The following is a 22502-nucleotide window of genomic DNA, read 5'->3' on the forward strand; positions in this document are numbered from 1 at the left end:
ATTTATTTATTATTATTATACTTTAAGTTGTAGGGTACATGTGCATAACGTGCAGGTTTGTTACATATGTATACTTGTGCCTTGTTGGTGTGCTGCACCCATCAACTCGTCATTTACATCAGGTATTACTCCCAATGCAATCCCTCCCCCCTCCCCACTCCCCCCTCCCCATGATAGGCCCCGGTGTGTGATGTTCCCCTTCCTGAGTACAAGTGATCTCATTGTTCAGTTCCCACCTATGAGTGAGAACATGCGGTGTTTGGTTTTCTGTTCTTGCGATAGTTTGCTAAGAATGATGGTTTCCAGCTTCATCCATGTCCCTACAAAGGACACAAACTCATCCGTTTTTATGGCTGCATAGTATTCCATGGTGTATATGTGCCACATTTTCTTAATCCAATCTGTCACTGATGGACATTTGGGTTGATTCCAAGTCTTTGCTATTGTGAATAGTGCCGCAATAAACATACATGTGCATGTGTCTTTATAGCAGCATAATTTATAATCCTTTGGGTATATACCCAGTAATGGGATGGCTGGGTCATATGGTACATCTAGTTCTAGATCCTTGAGGAATCGCCATACTGTTTTCCATAATGGTTGAACTAGTTTACAATCCCACCAACAGTGTAAAAGTGTTCCTATTTCTCCACATCCTCTCCAGCACCTGTTGGTACCTGACTTTTTAATGATCGCCATTCTAACGGGTGTGAGATGGTATCTCATTGTGGTTTTGATTTGCATTTCTCTGATGGCCAGTGATGATGAGCATTTTTTCATGTGTCTGTTGGCTGTATGAATGTCTTCTTTTGACAAATGTCTGTTCATATCCTTTGCCCACTTTTTGATGGGGTTGTTTGTTTTTTTCTTGTAAATTTGTTTGAGTTCTTTGTAGGTTCTGGATATTAGCCCTTTGTCAGATGAGTAGATTGCAAAAATTTTCTCCCATTCTGTAGGTTGCCTGTTCACTCTGATGGTAGTTTCTTTTGCTGTGCAGAAGCTCTTTAGTTTAATTAGATCCCATTTGTCAATTTTGGCTTTTGCTGCTGTTGCTTTTGGTGTTTTAGACATGAAGTCTTTGCCCATGTCTATGTCCTGAATGGTATTCCCTAGGTTTTCCTCTAGGGTTTTTATGGTATTAGGTCTAACATTTAAGTCTCTAATCCATCTTGAATTAATTTTCGTATAAGGAGTAAGGAAAGGATCCAGTTTCAGCTTTCTACTTATGGCTAGCCAATTTTCCCAGCACCATTTATTAAATAGGGAATCCTTTCCCCATTTCTTGTTTCTCTCAGGTTTGTCAAAGATCAGATGGCTGTAGATGTGTGGTATTATTTCTGAGGACTCTGTTCTGTTCCATTGGTCTATATCTCTGTTTTGGTACCAGTACCATGCTGTTTTGGTTACTGTACCCTTGTAGTATAGTTTGAAGTCAGGTAGCGTGATGCCTCCAGCTTTGTTCTTTTGACTTAGGATTGTCTTGGAGATGCGGGCTCTTTTTTGGTTCCATATGAACTTTAAAGCAGTTTTTTCCAATTCTGTGAAGAAACTCATTGGTAGCTTGATGGGGATGGCATTGAATCTATAAATTACCTTGGGCAGTATGGCCATTTTCACGATATTGATTCTTCCTATCCATGAGCATGGTATGTTCTTCCATTTGTTTGTGTCCTCTTTGATTTCACTGAGCAGTGGTTTGTAGTTCTCCTTGAAGAGGTCCTTTACATCCCTTGTAAGTTGGATTCCTAGGTATTTGATTCTCTTTGAAGCAATTGTGAATGGAAGTTCATTCCTGATTTGGCTCTCTGTTTGTCTGTTACTGGTGTATAAGAATGCTTGTGATTTTTGCACATTAATTTTGTATCCTGAGACTTTGCTGAAGTTGCTTATCAGCTTAAGGAGATTTTGGGCTGAGATGATGGGGTTTTCTAAATATACAATCATGTCATCTGCAAACAGGGACAATTTGACTTCTTCTTTTCCTAACTGAATACCCTTGATTTCTTTCTCTTGCCTAATTGCCCTAGCCAGAACTTCCAACACTATGTTGAATAGGAGTGGTGAGAGAGGGCATCCCTGTCTTGTGCCAGTTTTCAAAGGGAATTTTTCCAGTTTTTGCCCATTCAGTATGATATTGGCTGTGGGTTTGTCATAGATAGCTCTTATTATTTTGAGGTACGTTCCATCAATACCGAATTTATTGAGCGTTTTTAGCATGAAGGGCTGTTGAATTTTGTCAAAAGCCTTTTCTGCATCTATTGAGATAATCATGTGGTTCTTGTCTTTGGTTCTGTTTATATGCTGGATTATGTTTATTGATTTGCGAATGTTGAACCAGCCTTGCATCCCAGGGATGAAGCCCACTTGATCATGGTGGATAAGCTTTTTGATGTGCTGCTGAATCCGGTTTGCCAGTACTTTATTGAGGATTTTTGCATCGATGTTCATCAGAGATATTGGTCTGAAATTCTCTTTTTTTGTTGTGTCTCTGCCAGGCTTTGGTATCAGGATGATGTTGGCCTCATAAAATGAGTTAGGGAGGATTCCCTCTTTTTCTATTGATTGGAATAGTTTCAGAAGGAATGGTACCAACTCCTCCTTGTACCTCTGGTAGAATTCAGCTGTGAATCCATCTGGTCCTGGACTTTTTTTGGTTGGTAGGCTATTAATTATTGCCTCAATTTCAGAGCCTGCTATTGGTCTATTCAGGGATTCAACTTCTTCCTGGTTTAGTCTTGGAAGAGTGTAAGTGTCCAGGAAATTATCCATTTCTTCTAGATTTTCCAGTTTATTTGCGTAGAGGTGTTTATAGTATTCTCTGATGGTAGTTTGTATTTCTGTGGGGTCGGTGGTGATATCCCCTTGATCATTTTTAATTGCGTCGATTTGATTCTTCTCTCTTTTCTTCTTTATTAGTCTTGCTAGTGGTCTGTCAATTTTGTTGATCTTTTCAAAAAACCAACTCCTGGATTCATTGATTTTTTGGAGGGTTTTTTGTGTCTCTATCTCCTTCAGCTCTGCTCTGATCTTAGTTATTTCTTGCCTTCTGCTAGCTTTCGAATGTGTTTGCTCTTGCTTCTCTAGTTCTTTTAATTGTGATGTTAGAGTGTCAAGTTTAGATCTTTCCTGCTTTCTCTTGTGGGCATTTAGTGCTATAAATTTCCCTCTACACACTGCTTTAAATGTGTCCCAGAGATTCTGGTATGTTGTATCTTTGTTCTCATTGGTTTCAAAGAACATCTTTATTTCTGCCTTCATTTCGTGATGTACCCAGTAGTCATTCAGGAGCAGGTTGTTCAGTTTCCATGTAGTTGAGCGGTTTTGATTGAGTTTCTTAGTCCTGAGTTCTAGTTTGATTGCACTGTGGTCTGAGAGACAGTTTGTTATAATTTCTGTTCTTGTACATTTGCTGAGGAGTGCTTTACTTCCAATTACGTGGTCAATTTTGGAGTAAGTACGATGTGGTGCTGAGAAGAATGTATATTCTGTTGATTTGGGGTGGAGAGTTCTATAGATGTCTATTAGGTCTGTTTGCTGCAGAGATGAGTTCAATTCCTGGATATCCTTGTTAACTTTCTGTCTCGTTGATCTGTCTAATGTTGACAGTGGAGTGTTGAAGTCTCCCATTATTATTGTATGGGAGTCTAAGTCTCTTTGTAAGTCTCTAAGGACTTGCTTTATGAATCTGGGTGCTCCTGTATTGGGTGCATATATATTTAGGATAGTTAGCTCTTCCTGTTGAATTGATCCCTTTACCATTATGTAATGGCCTTCTTTGTCTCTTTTGATCTTTGATGGTTTAAAGTCTGTTTTATCAGAGACTAGTATTGCAACCCCCGCTTTTTTTTGTTCTCCATTTGCTTGGTAAATCTTCCTCCATCCCTTTATTTTGAGCCTATGTATGTCTCTGCATGTGAGATGGGTTTCCTGAATACAGCAGACTGATGGGTCTTGACTCTTTATCCAGTTTGCCAGTCTGTGTCTTTTAATTGGAGCATTTAGTCCATTTACATTTAAGGTTAAGATTGTTATGTGTGAACTTGATCCTGCCATTATGATATTATTTGGTTATTTTGCTTGTTAGTTGATGCAGTTTCTTCCTTGCCTCGATGGTTTTTACATTTTGGCATGTTTTTGCAATGGCTGGTACTGGTTGTTCCTTTCCATGTTTAGTGCTTCCTTCAGGATCTCTTGTAAGGCAGGCCTAGTGGTGACAAAATCTCTAAGCATTTGCTTATCTGTAAAGGATTTTATTTCTCCTTCACTTATGAAACTTAGTTTGGCTGGATATGAAATCCTGGGTTTAAAATTCTTTTCTTTAAGAATGTTGAATATTGGCCCCCAATCTCTTCTGGCTTGGAGAGTTTCTGCCGAGAGATCTGCTGTTAGTCTGATGGGCTTCCCTTTGAGGGTAACCCGACCTTTCTCTCTGGCTGCCCTTAAGATTTTTTCCTTCATTTCAACTTTTGTGAATCTGGCAATTATGTGTCTTGGAGTTGCTCTTCTCGAGGAGTATCTTTGTGGCATGCTCTGTATTTCCTGGATTTGAATGTTGGCCTGCCCTACTAGGTTGGGGAAGTTCTCCTGGATGATATCCTGAAGAGTGTTTTCCAACTTGGTTCCATTTTCCCCCTCACTTTCAGGCACCCCAATCAGACGTAGATTTGGTCTTTTTACATAATCCCATACTTCTTACAGGCTTTGTTCATTTCTTTTTCTTCTTTTTTCTTTTGGTTTCTCTTCTCACTTCATTTCATTCATTTGATCCTCAATCGCTGATACTCTTTCTTCCAGTTGATCGAGTCGGTTACTGAAGCTTGTGCATTTGTCACGTATTTCTCGTGTCATGGTTTTCATCTCTTTCATTTCGTTTAGGACCTTCTCTGCATTAATTACTCTAGCCATCAATTCTTCCACTTTTTTTTCAAGATTTTTAGTTTCTTTGCGCTGGGTACGTAATTCCTCCTTTAGCTCTGAGAAATTTGATGGACTGAAGCCTTCTTCTCTCATCTCGTCAAAGTCATTCTCCGTCCAGCTTTGATCCGTTGCTGGCGATGAGCTGCGCTCCTTTGCCGGGGGAGATGCACTCTTATTTTTTGAATTTCCAGCTTTTCTGCCCTGCTTTTTCCCCATCTTTGTGGTTTTATCTGCCTCTGGTCTTTGATGATGGTGATGTACTGATGGGGTTTTGGTGTAGGTGTCCTTCCTGTTTGATAGTTTTCCTTCTAACAGTCAGGACCCTCAGCTGTAGGTCTGTTGGAGATTGCTTGAGGTCCACTCCAGACCCTGTTTGCCTGGGTATCAGCAGCAGAGGCTGCAGCAGATAGAATATTTCTGAACAGCGAGTGTACCTGTCTGATTCTTGCTTTGGAAGCTTCCTCTCAGGGGTGTACTCCACCCTGTGAGGTGTGGGGTGTCAGACTGCCCCTAGTAGGGGATGTCTCCCAGTTAGGCTGCTCAGGGGTCAGGGACCCACTTGAGCAGGGAGTCTGTCCCTTCTCAGATCTCAGCCTCTGTGTTGGGAGATCCACTGCTCTCTTCAAAGCTGTCAGACAGAGTCGTTTGCGTCTGCAGAGTTTTCTGCTGTGTTTGTTATTGTTTACTGTGCCCTGTCCCCAGAGGTGGAGTCTACAGAGACAGGCAGGTTTCCTTGGGCTGCTGTGAGCTCCACCTAGTTCGAGCTTCCCAGCGGCTTTGTTTACCTACTTAAGCCTCAGCAATGGCGGGCGCCCCTCCCCCAGTCTTGCTGCTGCCTTGCCGGTAGATCACAGACTGCTGTGCTAGCAATGAGGGAGGCTCCGTGGGCGTGGGACCCTCCCGGCCAGGTGTGGGATATGATCTCCTGGTGTGCCTGTTTGCTTAAAGCGCAGTATTGGGGTGGGAGTTACCCGATTTTCCAGGTGTTGTGTGTCTCAGTTCCCCTGGCTAGGAAAAGGGATTCCCTTCCCCCTTGTGCTTCCCAGGTGAGGCAATGCCTCGCCCTGCTTCAGCTCTCGCTGGTCGGGCTGCAGCAGCTGACCAGCAGTGATTGTCCGGCACTCCCCAGTGAGATGAACCCAGTAACTCAGTTGAAAATGCAGAAATCACCGGTCTTCTGTGTCGCTCGTGCTGGGAGTTGGAGACTGGAGCTGTTCCTATTCAGCCATCTTGCTCCGCCCCCCTGCTGGTTCAGTTCTTATATCTAAGTCATAATTCATTTTGAGTTGATTTTTGCGCATGATGTAAGGTAACGGAACACTTTCATTATTATGCTCATGGATATTTAGTTTTCCCAACAGCATTTATTGAAGAGACTATTTTTTCCTACTATGTCTTCTTGATAACCTTGCCAAAGATCTGTTGATTGTATATGCTTGAGTTTATTTCTGGGCTCAGTATTCTATTCCATTGGCCGGTGTCTATTTTTATGCCAGTGTCATACTCTGCTGATGACTATAACTTTGTAATTTATTTTGAAATCAGAAATTGTAATGCTTTCCATTACAATTTTTCTTTCTCAAGATTAGCTATTCCGGATCATTTGTTGTTCTATACAAAGTTTAGAGTTTTTTTCTATTTCTGTAAAAAATGCCATTGTAATTTTCATAAGGATTGCATTGAATCTGTATATCACTATCAGTAGTAAGGCAGTAACATGGTTGAACCTGGAGGTCATTAGGCTAAGTGAAATAAGCCAGACAGAGAAAGTAAAATACTACATGATCTTATCTGTGGAATCTAAAAAAATATTGAATATGTAGAAATAGAGTAGAATGGTGGTTGCCAGAGGCATAGCGTTAGTAGGAAATGAGAAGGAGGTCAAAGAGTACAGACTTGCAGTTATGTAAGATGAATAAATATAGCAATCTAATATGTATCCTGAAGAGTATCATTAATAATACCATATTTTATACTGAAATTTTTCTAAAAGAGTAGATTTTAGGTGGCCTTACCACACATACAAAAAAATGGTGACTATGGAAGTATATAGTTTAGTTTTCTTGACTGTAGTAAGCATGTCTATGTGTATATATATTTATCAAAACATATTCTATACCTTAAATATATACAATAAAGATACATTTTTGAGATGGAAATAAAACTAATTAACAGAAGATTGGGAATACATGGCCATTTGTAAAATACTTTCAAATAAGTCATCTCATTTGATCTTCATAATGATGTAAAATACGGCTTGTATTTTATTATTGATTATTTAATGTTATTTCATTAATTATTTAGAAATATTACTTTTCCAAGATAACTGATCTGCCAAGTCAACTGATTTCAAGATCCTTGCCTTCCCAAGCTTCTGTCAGTCTTTCTTTGGGAAGATAAGTAAACCCATAGATGTTTAGCCATTTTACTGCCTACCTCTTCCTTCCAATACAATAATTTAAAGTTTATCATAGATATTATTTTACCTTTTAGAAATAGAATAAAATAGATAGAAATGATTGTTTGGAGAATATTCCCTCAATATTACTCTTGAGGGAAATATACTTGGTCTTGAATCTTATATTAGTAATGTGAAATCCTATATATAGAAAATAATTCTTCAGTAATTGGTACATCCCATAGCAGGAATAAATACCATATCTGAAGCCCTACTATTCTAACAGCTTCTGTGGAATTCTAAAGTGATGTTTCTGCCATCCATTGATACAGACATTACGGCTTTGGAAAAGAATTAAATATTTTTTGTAACAAAATGGAACATGAATATACATAGTACTAAAACCGATTTTTTATTTTTCACATAACTTACTTATTTTATGGAATTATAACAATTAATTTTATTAAAATAACATTCTTACATCTGTTCCTTTTACAAACATGCCCAGATGAATATAAAAAGTAAAACAATAAGCTCTGTTAAGGTAAGGACAGTAGCTCTAATTTATGTCAGAAAATACTCTTTGGATAAATAATGGGTGATCAGTAAAAGGTGATGATGGGTCTATATTGGTTACTTCATATTTACACTGTCTCCCCAATGTGTCAGTCACTTTACTTCACAAGATACATGGATACTTGTCTAGGACCAAGCTTTCTGCAAGTTTTCATTTGAGTACAATCATGCATTTAGGGGAGAGTACGTGTGAAGATACATGCACACGCACACACTCACACACACACATACAGGCACACATACAGAGAGAGAGAGAGACTTTGTTGTTCTATATCCATCAGGAAGCTAAATATTTTAACCAGTGGAGATTTGAAATCAGAATTATTACCATCAACACCAGAGGTCTTAAAGAGAAAAAAAAAATGTTATTTTTTGTGTTTACTATACAAAAAAATTTAATCGTAGGTAGCAGCTATGTACTAGGACTGAGGGAAAAATAGGAAGAGGAATATTTACCATAAATTAGAAGCTTGGTGCCCTGAAACCTGGTACTTAGACCACAGATGAGTCTGCTCAATTACTGCCACTGTCTCTGAGGAGCCCTGATGACACTGATGCTGAGATACTGATGGAAGCTGCTGGCTGGGGCCATGGCTGCTACTAAAGTGATGTTGATGGTGCCTGGAAAACAGGTAGAAAACACTCTCTCCCTTCATCCTACCTTCCGGCGTCCCTCTAATATGTCCTATTGGTATAACTGTACAAACCAGCAGGTGGCCAAAGAGTTGGGGAAGTGAAGTTTGTAGACTGCCAGCCCCACTACCACACAACAGAAGATGGAAGAGTATATTTGGAGTTAAGAGACAACAGGTAAATAATTGGCACAGTCACCCTTTTGGCTACCCAGCATTCACATGCATTCTTCCACACACGTTAGAACTTCCACACAAGAAAAACAAATTCTTATCTCTAACAAGACACAATTACATTTAGTGCAAAGTCACTCTCACTCTTGCATCAAAATGAAGAAATACAAAGTCTCATCATAACTGTCTCTAGGAAATAAATTATTTTTCATATTCATTCACTGTCCTATCTTTTTATTCTGTAACATAAAGCCAAATTGTAAAATTAACTACTAACAACAATTTTTATACTAAATAACAGAGAAACAAAGGGACAAAACATTAATATACAAAAAATATATTATATATGTATATGTAATCAACAATATATATCAAATATATGTTATATATGTCAAAATTATATAAAAATATTTACGTACATATACATGCACAGTATGGAATGGCTATATCAAACTATTTAACATATGCTTTCCCTCACATACTTAACATTTTTCATGTGTGGTAAGAACTTTTAAAATCTATTATCTTGGCAATTGTCAAATATTACAATATATTGCTATTAACTGTAGTCATGATTTACAATAGACCTATTGAACTATTCCCCTTGTCTAACTGAACTTTGGTTAAGATTTGTTAATATCATAGATTTATTTTGTTACATCATATATATTATATATACATATATTTTTAATGATTTTTGAAGAAAATATGCAGACCTGTTACAAAAACAAAAAATCCTGTTTCTGTAATTGGTCACAAATCTATAGGTTTTCTTTTTACATTCATGTTTTTCCTTTTTTATTCTATGTTCTTAATGCCCTCCTCTGGCACCACAGTTGTTTAGGTTTCTTTAGTTGGTGGTCTGATTCAAGCTTTTCTAACAAGAGGAGATAAATACTGAGTGGTCTTGACTTTAGTAGGGTTGCATTTGCTTTCATTAATTTTGACATTTGAATATAGAAAAATTAAAGAGAATCTCAGAGGACTGACTTAGTCCCAGACATCTGCCTTCATTCTAGATCAGTCATTGAATTTCCTCTTGGTAATCTGAATTTACCACAACGTTTAGTAGAATTTCTTCCTTGTCTATTGACTCAATGGTAGGATAAGTCCAAAATGGCTGTTGGCTTTCTCAATTTCCAATTCACAGAAAATATTTTTATGTAACTATGAAAGCATTCTTCTCTTGAACTGAGTCGAAGTCCCTATTTTAAACTGATGTTTAAACTAACAGAACCCCAAATTGCAAGAAGAGGAATCAACAATGCTATGAGTGATGTTCTAGCTTCTAGCTTTTGATTCCTATGCCACCGCATTATAGCTAGTTGAAGCTAGGTACCACATCTGTTAGAGAATGTCCCAGATTTTATAAAGAATATATTTTATAGAGTTAAAAAGTACTTGTTCAATCACCACAGCACCCTATAATTGATTTGATGTTTTGCATTCTCAATTGCCAAAATGATTCATTGTTTTGGTGATATGTACATGAAGCCTTAAACAGTTGCCTAGGCTTTCTTACATACTTACTACACACAGTAACCCTACTGCCAGATTTTTACTGTGTTCAGATACAATGGAAAGGACAATCTTGAATAACTTTTTCTCCCCAGCCCTTGTAGAGTAGAAGTATAAGGTTAGATACATAGTCTTAGCTCTCAGAGAGGTATGTACCTATAAGCAACCACAGTGAATGTACCTGTGCATTGTCAGTTTTTGCTTTCTTTTTCTCATTCTCTGCTGTGAATTCTCTCGATTTCTTTCCCTTTAAAAACAACAAACAAAACCTCCATTTCTCTTTATCCCCTCATCTCTGGTTTCCACTTTATACCTGCCAGTTAACAGCCAATGATACTCATAAGCTTGGCCAATCTTTTAAAAAATGGTAGTAGGCCGGGTACGGTGGCTTACACCTATAATCCTAGCACTTTGGGAGGTCAAGTAGCTTGGCTTGGTGAAGCACGCCTGTAATCTCAGGTACTCAGGAGGCTAAGGCAGGAGAATCACTTGAACCCTGAAGGGGAAGGTTGCAGCGAGCTGAGATGGCACCACTGAGCTCCAGCCTGAGCGGCAGAGTAAAACTCTGTTTCAAAAAAAGTTTTGTTGGGAGCAAGCCCCCCAAAATCTGGCCATAAACTGGCCCCAAAACTAGCCATAAAAAAAATCTCTGCAGCACTGTCACATGTTCATAATGACCCTAACGCCCAAGTTGGAAGGTTGTGGGTTTATGGGAATGAGGGCAAGGAACACCTGGCCCACCCAGGCTGGAAAACTGCTTAAAGGCATTCTTAAGCCACGAACAATAGCATGAGCGATTTATGCCTTAAGGGCATGTTCCTGCTGCAGTTAACTAGCCCAACCTATTCCTTTAATTTGGTCCATCCCTTCGTTTCCCATAAGGGATACTTTTAGTTAATTTAATAGCTGTAGAAACAATGCTAATGACTGGTTTGCTGTTAATAAATATGTGGGTAAATCTCTGTTCGGGGATCTCAGCTCTGAAGGCTGTGAGACCCCTGATTTCCCACTTTACACCTCTATATTTCTGTGTGTGTGTCTTTAATTCCTCTAGCACCACTGGGTTAGGGTCTCCCCAACCGAGCTGGTCTTGGCAAGTGGTGTCCATTTGTGGGGGCTCAAATCCAGGTTGAAGGGTCGCTGGAGTGACGGTTGGATCGGAAAACTAGCTGGAGGACACCCAAGTACTCTTAAAGCAATCCCCATGGTGAGTAAGAAGGGGGAGCTCAGAAGCATCAGGGTAACAATGGGACGAATATGGGTTTGGTTCCTTTCACCTTGGAACTTTTTCACACTGATGACGAGGAGGAACAAGAGTATAGCGAAGTAACAGAAGAGGTTACAGAGCATGTTTATTTGCCAGCTGAAGCTTAAGCGGCAAAGGAAGGAGAGGTTCATCCTTACCCTTCTGCACCCTCTCCTTATTATTTTGAAGAAAATGACCCCCTAGATCTTTCTTTTCCAGAGGGCACTGGGCGAAAAGTAGTTGCCCCAGTGACTGTGCGAGCAGTGCCTCCAGCGACCACTCTTAGTTCTATTCAGGCAGGAATTCAGCAAGCTAGATGACAGGGTGATTTAGAGGCTTGGCAGTTCCCTGTTAGAATACACCCTGAAGATCAACAGGGAAATACTATAGCTACATTTGAGCCTTTTCCTTTTAAATTACTCAAAGAATTAAAATAAGCAATAAATCAGTACAGACCAGGTTCTCCTTTTGTAATGGGACTGCTAAAGAATGTTACTGTTTCCAGTTGGAAGATTCCTACTGACTGGGATGCTCTTACTCCAGCTAATCTAACTCCTGCTCAGTTCTTACAATTTAAAACTTGGTGGGCAGATGAAGCTTCCATTCAGACTGCTCGCAATGCCCAGGCCCAACCTCAAATTAATATAACTGCAGACCAACTTTTGGGAGTTGGCAGCTGCGCTGGTTTAGATGCACAACTGGTCATGCAGGATGATGCCATAGAACAGCTTAGAGGAGTGTGTGTTAGAGCTTGGGAAAAAATCACTTCAGGTGGGGAACAATACCCTTCTTTTAGTGCTGTAAAACAGGGACCAAGGGAACCATATGTTGATTTTGTAGCTTGGTTACAGTAGTCTCTTAAAAAGATGATTGCAGATTTGACTGCTCAGGATATAGTGTTGCAGTTATTAGCTTTAGACAATGCTAATCCCAATTGCCAGGCTGCTCTGTGACCTATCAGAGGGAAAGCACATTTAGTTGATTATATCAAGGCCTGTGATGGTATCGGAGGTAATCTGCATAAAGCTACCTTGTTGGCACAGGCAATGGCAGGACCGAGAGTGGATAAAGGAAATACTCCATTTCTTGGGGCTTGTTTAACTGTAGGAAGCATGATAATACTTAAAAAGAATGTAGAAAATATCAGCGAGTCAGGCCACTAGACAGGGGAAAAAAGAAAATTGTTGAGCCTGAAATATGTCCAAAATGTAAAAAAGGAAAACACTGGGCTAGTCAGTGTCACTTTAAGTTTGATAAAGATGGGAACCCGATTTCGGGAAACGGCCCTGTTCTAAACTGGGGCATTTCCAGCTCAGGCCATTCCCTCACCCCTGTACAATGTCTGTCCCCCGCCACAGCCAGTAGTGCTACAGTAGATTTATGCTGCACAAAAGCTGTGAGCCTTCAGCCTGGGGAACTCCTGCAAAAGGTCCCAATAGGAGTCTGTGGACCCTTGCCAGCAGGGACAATAGGATTACTTTTAGGAAGGTCTAGTTTTGAGTTTAAAAGGTATACAAATACATACAGGAGTCATTGATTCCGATTACAATGGGGAAATTCAAATTGTTATATCTACTTCTGTTCCCTGGAAAGCAGAGCCAGGAGAGCACATAGCACAGCTCCTGATTGTGCCGTATGTGGGAATGTGAAAAAGTGAAATTAAACGAACAGGAGGATTTGGAAGCACAAATAAACAAGGCAAAGCAGCTCATTGGGTAAATCATATTAGTGATAAACATCCTACCTGTGAAATAACTATTCAAGGAAAGAAATTTAAAGGTTTGGTAGATACAGGAGCAGACGTTTCAATCATTTCTCTACAGCACGTGGCCAATTCAACCCGCTCAATTTAACATAGTTGGAGTTGGTAAAGCTGCTGAAGTATATCATAGTAGTTATATTTTGCATTGTGAGGGGCCCAGTGGACAACCTGGGACTATTCAACCAATTATAACTTCTGTACCTATACATTTATGGGGAAGAGACTTATTACAACAATGGGGAGCACAAGTTCTAATTCCAGAACAAATATATAGCCCTCAAAATCAACATACAATGCATGAAATGGGGTATGTGCCTGGTATGGGACTGGAAAAGAATTTGCAAGGTTTGAAAGAACCGCTTCAAGCGGAAAAACAAAGTTCCCACCAAAGATTAGGAAACAATTTTTGATGGTGTCCATTGTTAAGCCTCCAGAAACCATACCTTTAAAATGGTTAACAGATAAGCCAATTTGGATAGAACAATGGCCGCTAAGTAAAGAAAAACTGGAGGCTTTAGAGAAATTAGTTGCTGAACAGTTAGAAAATGGGCACATAGCTCCAACATTTTCCCCTTGGAATTCTCCAGTTTTCATAATTAAGAAAAAAAATCAGGTAAATGGAGAATGTTAACCGACTAAAGTCAGTTATACAACCTATGGGAGCATTACAGCCAGGATTGCCTTCTTCTGCTATAATTCCAAAAAATTGGCCTTTAATAGTCATATATTTAAAAAATTGTTTCTTTACTATCCCTTTAGTTGAGCAAGACTGTGAACGGTTTGCATTTACAATTCCTGCAGTAAACAACCTGCAGCCTGCTAAGCGTTTACATTGTTTCACAGATGGGTCTAGTAATGGTAAAGCTTCTTATTTTGGCTCAAAAAGTAAAGTTTTCCAGATGCCCTATACTTCAGCTCAAAAAGCGGAGCTTGTAGCTGTAATTGAGGTATTGACTGCTTTTGATATGCCTATTAATGTGATTTCTGATTCTTCATATGTGCTTCATTCCACACAGTTAATTGAAAATGCTCAGTTATGATTTCGTACAGATGAACAACTGATGACAAAAACAAAAAAGGAGGAAAAATAGAGATTACAGGACAGCCCATACACAAGTGAGTCTAGCATTATTAACTTTAAATTTTTTGAGCCGGCCCAAAGGCTAGATGTTATCAGCAGCTGAACAGCATCTACAGAAACCAGCTGCAAAGACAGAAACAGAACAACTGATTTGGTGGAGAGATCTAATAACAAAAAGTGGGAAATAGGTAGAATAATAACTTGGGGTAGAGGTTATGCTTGTATTTCTCTAGGCCAAAATCAACAACCGATTTGGATACCATCAAGACACCTGAAACCTTACCATGAGCCGGATGTCAAGGAAGAGACTCCGGGAGGATCCCGAGGACCCTCGGTTGCAGCCATGTCGAGACTGATGCTGTGGAGGACCCCAACTGTCACGAGCAACACCCATCAAACACAGCCACCCACCTGGGGACAGATCAAGAAGTTGTCACAGACAGCAGAAGAAAACCCGAGGAAAGTGGGACAACCAGTCACAATAAATAATTTAATGGTAGCTATGATAGTGGTTATCACCACTGCCGTGAGTATTCCTTCAATAAGGGCTGGCAATAATGCCTGGATGCAATCACTCTATGACACAGTTACACATGCTTTCTGATCTCAGTATTTACCATAATAAATCTACTCCTATAATTGAGGCATACCGCCCTCAAAAACCTGTTTGTAAATAGGATTGGACCTGGTTAGAAAAAATGAACGTACTTGTTTAGGAAGATTGCATTGCAGAACAGGCAGAGGTGCTGCAAAATGATTCCTATGGAATCATTATTAATTGGTCCCCTAAGGAGATGTTTAGTTTGAATTGCACCTCTCAGTCTGTGTGCCAAGTCACACTATGTTCAGATGATCTGAACAAAACGGTCAGATGGTAGAAATAATAAGAAGTATGACAAAAGTCCCTATTATCTGGAACCATGGCGGTATAGTGGCACCTCAACCTCCAGTGATATGGCCCACTCTAGGAGCTAAACATAAGGATTTGTGGAAACTATTAAATGCTCTTAATAAGATCAAAATTTGGGAAAGAATAAAAAGGCATCTAGAAGGACACTCTACAAACTTGTCTTTGGATATAGCAAAATTAAAAGAACCAATATTTAAAGCATCCCAGGCACACCTGAACTTAATGCCAGGAACTGGAGTGCTTAAAGGAGCTGCAGACAAATTAGCAGCTAGTAACCCAGGTAAATGGATAAAAACACTTGGAAACTCTGTGATTTCAATGATGACTATGCTTTTAATCTATGTTGTTTGTCTTTGTATAGTCTGCAGATGCGGATCCCGACTCCTGCGAGAAGTAGCTCACCGTGACAAAGCTGCCCTTGCTTTTATCTCTTTACAAATCAAAGAAGGGAGACATGTTGGGAGCAAGCCCCCCAAAAGTCTGGCCATAAACTGGCCACAAAACTGGCCATAAACAAAATCTTTGCAGCACTGTGACATGTTCATAATGGCTCTAATGCCCAAGCTGGAAGGTTGTGGGTTTATGGGAATGATGGCAAGGAACACCTGGCCTGCCCGGGGCAGAAAACCGCTTAAAGGCATTCTTAAGCCACAAACAATAGCATGAGCGATTTATGCCTTAAGGGCATGTTCCTGCTGCAGTTAACTAGCCCAACCTATTCCTTTAATTCGGCCCATCCCTTAGTTTCCCATAAGGGACACTTTTAGTTAATTTAGTATCTGTAGAAACAATGCTAATGACTGGTTTGCTATTAATAAATATGTGGGTAAATCTCTGTTCGGGGCTCTCAGCTCTGAAGGCTGTGAGACCCCTGATTTCCCACTCCACACTCTATATTTTTGTGTGTCTCTTTAATTCCTCTAGCGCCGCTGGGTTAGGTTCTCCCCGACCAAGCTGGTCTCGGCAAGTTTTGTAACTAATACATTTTGCTTAATTTTATATTAATAATCATAGTCTCTCCATATATAATGAAGTTTTTTTTATGGCCTTTTCCCTACATTTTACTGACAACAGAATTTTGAACAACCTTTTTTGTGTGAAATCATGCTACCTTGGAATGTTATATGTAAGGACAACTTCTTGCTGTCGACTTTAGCTAATTACATCTAAGGATGTATTGCATAAGCCTAGTAATCCATCAAACCATCTAGGAAGCTCATAGATAAGTAGGCCTCTGTTAAATATATATTGTAAAAGACAACTTTGTACTATTGTCTATTATAATCCATGATATGATAGAAAAACACCAAGGTAAAGAGGGTGTTACTTCACTAAATGATGAAGTTTTAGGTTTACAATTTTCTTTAGGAAACATTCAGTCTATGTGCGTTGCTATTTTTTTAAATGCATTTTGCTTTTAATTATTTCTTCAAACTCCAGAGAGGTAAATTTAAATCTTTTATCTGATGAATCCTATGGACAAGCCTATAGCCAAGTTATTTTATCTTCCCAACCTTCTATTTCTTTCTTTGTTGTCTTTTGTTTGTTTGCTTGTTTTTGGTTAAAAAAGGAATAGTTACACTAGTTCAGTAATAAGCAGTGGGGGGTAGATTTCCATACTGTGTGTGAGCACCAAAGCCACTATGTTGGAATCTTTTCCATCCCACACATCATTACTACTCTCTGAGGATCAAGGAGCTCAATTTAGACATGGAGTATATGTGAACACTGAACAATTCAGACTTGAGCTCAGCAAAGTACTGACACATAGGCCCACCTAATATACTGGTGACTCTAGAATGTCCCAGCCTGAGAATGAGGACAGCTCAATCAGGTTCAAAGAACAAGGGCTGCTATTTAGACAGTTGACTGGTTTCTAAGAACTCCCTAGACACCTCTTGTAGGTGATTCCCTCTATTGTGCTTAATAACACTCCAATTATTTAGATCCTTTTCCCAACACTATCTTCTCCAAAGTTACGCTGTTTTTCTTTCCCTCTCTGTTGAGCAAAAAGCACACAGACAAATGTTTATAGCTATGTGGAATTAATAGAAAATAGAGGGTACTGGAGAAAAGTGTACAAGTAGAAAAGTAGCCACGTATTAACCATCACTCTCATTCTTGTTTTCAAAAAGAAAAGTATGCCTCAGTGAGATTCATCTGTAATAGTCATACCATGAAAAAGAATCCTGGTGTGGGATTCTAACTATATTAATGTTCTACATATTGATAAACACAAGTGAAGGGAACACCTGGAAGACTATGTAATAACAGAATTTTTCTGGTTGAGGAACTGTTCTCATTTGAAAGGTGGAGCCTCTGAAACAAGCAACTAGAATCTGTCAGTGCTTCCACTGAGCTAACTCAAACCTTCTGAGGTGGATTTTTACTAAGATTCTAAAAGAGAAAGAAAATGAACTTCCAGGGTTCTTCATACTTATTTCTACTAACTATTCTAGTATTTCAACCCTCATTTTCTATAGCTTGAGGGAGCGGATGGGAAAATGAGGGTTGTCATCACGTTCTCTATGGAATTTTATTTTCAATTTTCTTTACCAACTTCATCTGTGTACTACTTTTTGGTTCTTAAGAACCCAATTCGAATTGTTTAAAAACATGAGCACCAACAGTTTCTTTTTCATTGTATTCTGAGATAACAACCCCTCTGGAGACAAGTCTGGAAGAGGGTAGAAATTCTGTAAATAAGCAAACATGAAGATAAATATGTCAAGATTTTATCTTGCTATGTCTATTTCACAAGGTTTTTCTTGGTGAGAATTAATGAGATAAAGTATGTAAATCATTTATCATAACATCTGTTTAGCACAAAGAGATTGATTTATTGAGCTACATTTGGATAGCTATTAGTGGAAGTTAAGTTTGTCACAAAATGTCCACTATAGAGAAGTTGAAAATGAAGAGAATAGCACAGCTAAGGCTCATTTGGTCATGATTATCTACTTAAACTCAATCACTTGAAGATGATTAGTTGATTTGGGGTCCATCTATTAATTACCAAATGAGACTGGCTTTGTTCATTTAGTCTCTAATAAATACCATTTGTTGTCATTGAAATGTACAGAATGTATGGGACCCAACATAGAAAAATTCATAAACCATTTAAAACTGTGTATTAGCAATGAATAAGACTGATATGTAAAGTAAATCAAAATCTAATTTATAATCATACATACATCTAATAACAATCTCCCTGAGTTTTGAGGATTATAATTAGGATATATTCATTGTCCTTAAAAAATCCTAAATATTAGATATATTTAACCTCATTTCTGGGAAAAACAATTAAGGGTGAGAGAATATAACCGGCCCAGACTCCACCTAAGTAATAAGTGTACATGCTGAAACTTAAGTCTAGATCTATTTCATTCTCTAACTTAATTTTGTTAAACCAAACTGCTCAAATCATCCACTTCTCTTTTGTCCAGAATAAGTTAGTTAAAATTTCACTGGCTATATGTACAGTATACATATTTTCTGCGATTTATTGTGGAATGTCTTATACTTAGAGTTCTTCTAATGGAGAAAATCAAGTGGGATAATAATGGCATGAGAATACTGAGGGATATTTATCTTAATTATTTCTCAGCTCTTTTGGCTAATAAGTAAGCAAAGTCTTTCTCATCTAAAATAAGATTTAAGCATCGGGTTATTATTTAAAAATAGCAAAATGATACCTGAGTCTTAAAGAAAATTAATGAAGCTCCCTAATTATCTGACTTATTACTCAGGTTCAACACGGCATGACAAAATCTGAGTCAAATTTAGGCTAATTTCTATTGATTACTAGGATGGCAACATACTGGGTTATTCTTCTTTTCCTTTTGAGCTATAAATCCAAATATGTTAGATGACCTATAATTTTCACACTGAATAAGTCTTACATTCAAAATCTTCTCTTAATTTTTACTTTCATAAGTAAGCCACAGAACACCTGTGAGGTTACTAATAATAAAACGTTTCTCACTGGGATTATTCTAATAGTTTCTTACGGCATACAACCTAACACTGCCACTGCATATACGGAATAGATAGAAATAAATGCCTGAAAATATGGTCTGTGTATATTGATATTTTCAAAGAAAGAACCCTTGTTTCTGTCAAATTGACACATACTACACAAGTATTAAGCCATTTACATTGCCTCTGTTACAATAAGTTTCTATCCTGAGTCCTTCAGTCTAAGCTTTAAAGACAGTAGTCTGATTCAGTATCATAAATAACTATATATAACTATATAGATGACAGATAGATAGATAGATGATAAATAAAATGCATAATTATACATCATACCTAGATATAAACCCATATGCACATTTGAGTTACTGCATTCCACAGCCTTATGTCATTTCATCATCACCATCATCATCCAATTATAAAGCACTCACAACATACAAATTGTAGAAATGATTATTGTTTTTCTTAATTTTTGTTAAAGTTTGTTTTTATTTTTGTTTAATGTAAGAAGAGTTCAACAGTCCCTTTTGGAATACAGCACTACAAATTCAACGTGAATCTTGTCACTTTCTATGCATATACATTCCTCTTTTACCTATGCTCATTATTTCCAGATGAAGGTGCCTAGAATATATGCCCCAAACTCCAATTCCCCCATTAGTAAAATAAAGATGATAATAATAGCTATGTAATATATAACAAGTGTGAGCCTTTACACTCAGCCCACCAAAATACTTGGAAACAAGTTTAATCGTAAGATTAATTTCATTGGTGTTCAAAGCTGGGGAAGTACACACACAATATGCTTCAGGAGAAGGGCAATCGAGAAGACCTAATTCAGTAGGAACAGTGGGTTTCTGTTCCACCAATTTTTGTATAGTTATTAGAATTGTCTAAAGAAAATTCCAATTGGTAAAAGATAGTTACAAAGAACTCATCTAATCAAAGCTGTAAGTATTCTCATAATCAGGGAGCAAACTAATAGCATTAAACATCCTAACAAAGATAACAAAATGAAAATTGTCTTCTCATGATAAAATAATAGGCTAAAATAAAAAAAATTCTAATTCCAAATCTGTGCCAAAGCAGCACAGTATTTTTTTTCTAGTTCATACATTCATTCATCTATGCCTTCATCTAACAAATAGTTATTTAGTATCTAAGTTTGTTTGGAATTGTCTTAGGTGAGAGAGAAGGGGAAAAAAAGATCTCTGGATTACGGGAGCTTACACTCCAGGAGGGAGTCCAGTCGGGAGATAAATAATTGCATGCCAGAGAGTGATACGTGATAGGGGAAAAATAACCCAGGGAGGGATCAGAGAGAGTAGGGTGATGGGGGTGGGAGATTCCTCCCTGAACATGAAACCTTCTAGAAATGGGATTGTGGGAGATGAAGATGACCTGGGAATCCTTGTCTTCTTGAGATGACTGATAGAAAGATGAGTAAACAACGAATCATGTTAGTTTTGATGACTGCAAGGTTGTAATTCTGGTAAGACTGTGAATATTGGGGTAGAGGAGCAGGAGTAAGGGCCATATCAAATTGTGCAGAAGTCTGAGCACCTCCTTATCTTTCCAAAGTTGATATAGAGGCTCAGAGAGAGACAACAGTCACTTCTGGGCGGTTAGAAAAATCTTAATAATCAAATACTTGCATAGATAAGAAGAAGGTTAAAAACTACTACTTGAAGTTATGCAAATCAACAACACTTGAGAACAGAGGAGTGTTTAGAAATGTTACAATTAAGAGGCTGGCAGGAGAATAATCATCGTTAAAACTTTTACTTTGAAGGATGAGTATAGTTTGGATTTAAGTCAGAAATAATGCAAGAAATGTATGGGCATACTTTAAAGTAATAAAGTTAAACTCTTTTTAAGGAATGTAAGTTTAGTGAACATGCAACCTATTATACAAAAATTGAGTGAGCTGGGGTTTCTCTCAGGGTTTCTACAATGTCTAACAAATCTCAACACAAAGAATATAAAATGGGTACCTAAAAGAGCAAATGAAAATTCGTATCTCCAATCCACATGTTCTTTTCTATTCTTAGAGAGAAAAAGCACATTAAACAAGGCTCCCACTCCTCCCTGTCACTACTGTTTATTAACACTACATGAGCTTGGGCTAATTTCTTATAAGCTGGAGGAGGTAATCACAGAATCTGGATTTAATATTTATGCTGATTTGCAGCTACCATTGAGAGAGGTATTTTTTTTTAAAGACTTTAGAAGGATCAGAGTGACAATATGCAATTTCCTGATTAAAAACAAGTAAGTAAACATATTTCAAATCTCCTACTTCGCTGTTGACATTATTCACAAAAAGAAACATTTTAGAGTGATCCAAGAAATAAACCAAGCAATATATTTACTAAGAACCCTGTACACCAATGGACAAGAAAACCACAAAACAAATAAGCAAACAAAACAAAATCAACAGAAATACACACAAAGCCACACACAAACATACCCCCAAAACACTCCTTCTTTTTCTAGGCTTATCTATTTTATATCCTGTGGACAATACTCTTCTAAGTTCTAGTTAATGCATTGGTCCTTGAAATTTTGATTTTATGATATGATTTGGCATAAATTAAAATAAATCAAAGTTCTGAAAGAGTATATCAATGTTTCAAATCTTCCAAGATAATATCGGCATTTATTGTACTTCTCCACTCCACGTATCATAAAGTTGTTTTTTAGATAATGAATTACAGCCCCATATAAAATATGTTAGATTTTCACACAGAGAGCATTCTACTACTGTGATTCAGTCAGAACATATTTCATCTGTTGTAGTCAAAAAAGAAATGACAGATTGTTAAAAGAGGATGAACTTTTGATTAATAGAAATGCACACATGGCTACAGAAAAATGATTTGTTGAGAATTCTAAATAAAACGAACAGCAAAAATATTAAAAGATACAAGAAATGTCAAGTTATAATAGTCTGCACCCATTCAAACATGATGATTATAATTTATAATTTTACAAATATTCAAAAACTTTAATAATTGAGAAAGTTTAAGAAATAACGGTGAAACTAAGTATTAAAAATGCCAATTTATTTTCCTCATGATTGTCCTCTCCTTTCTGAATTTTGTATAAGTTATTATCTGGCTTCTCTTTATAATTTTACTGTACTTGTGTGTGCTCCTAAACAGTGTATCATTTAGTTTAGCCTGATTTTTAAAAATGAAATCATACAGCGTATATACTTCTGGTACTTTTATTTTAATCAACATTATTTTTTTGAGATCCATCCAGGTCTTGTACAGTTCAATCATTTTCAGTGTCATACAACACTCAATTG

The sequence above is a fragment of the Macaca fascicularis genome, chromosome 3, assembly GCF_037993035.2.
Source record: "Macaca fascicularis isolate 582-1 chromosome 3, T2T-MFA8v1.1".
NCBI lineage: Eukaryota > Metazoa > Chordata > Mammalia > Primates > Cercopithecidae > Macaca > Macaca fascicularis.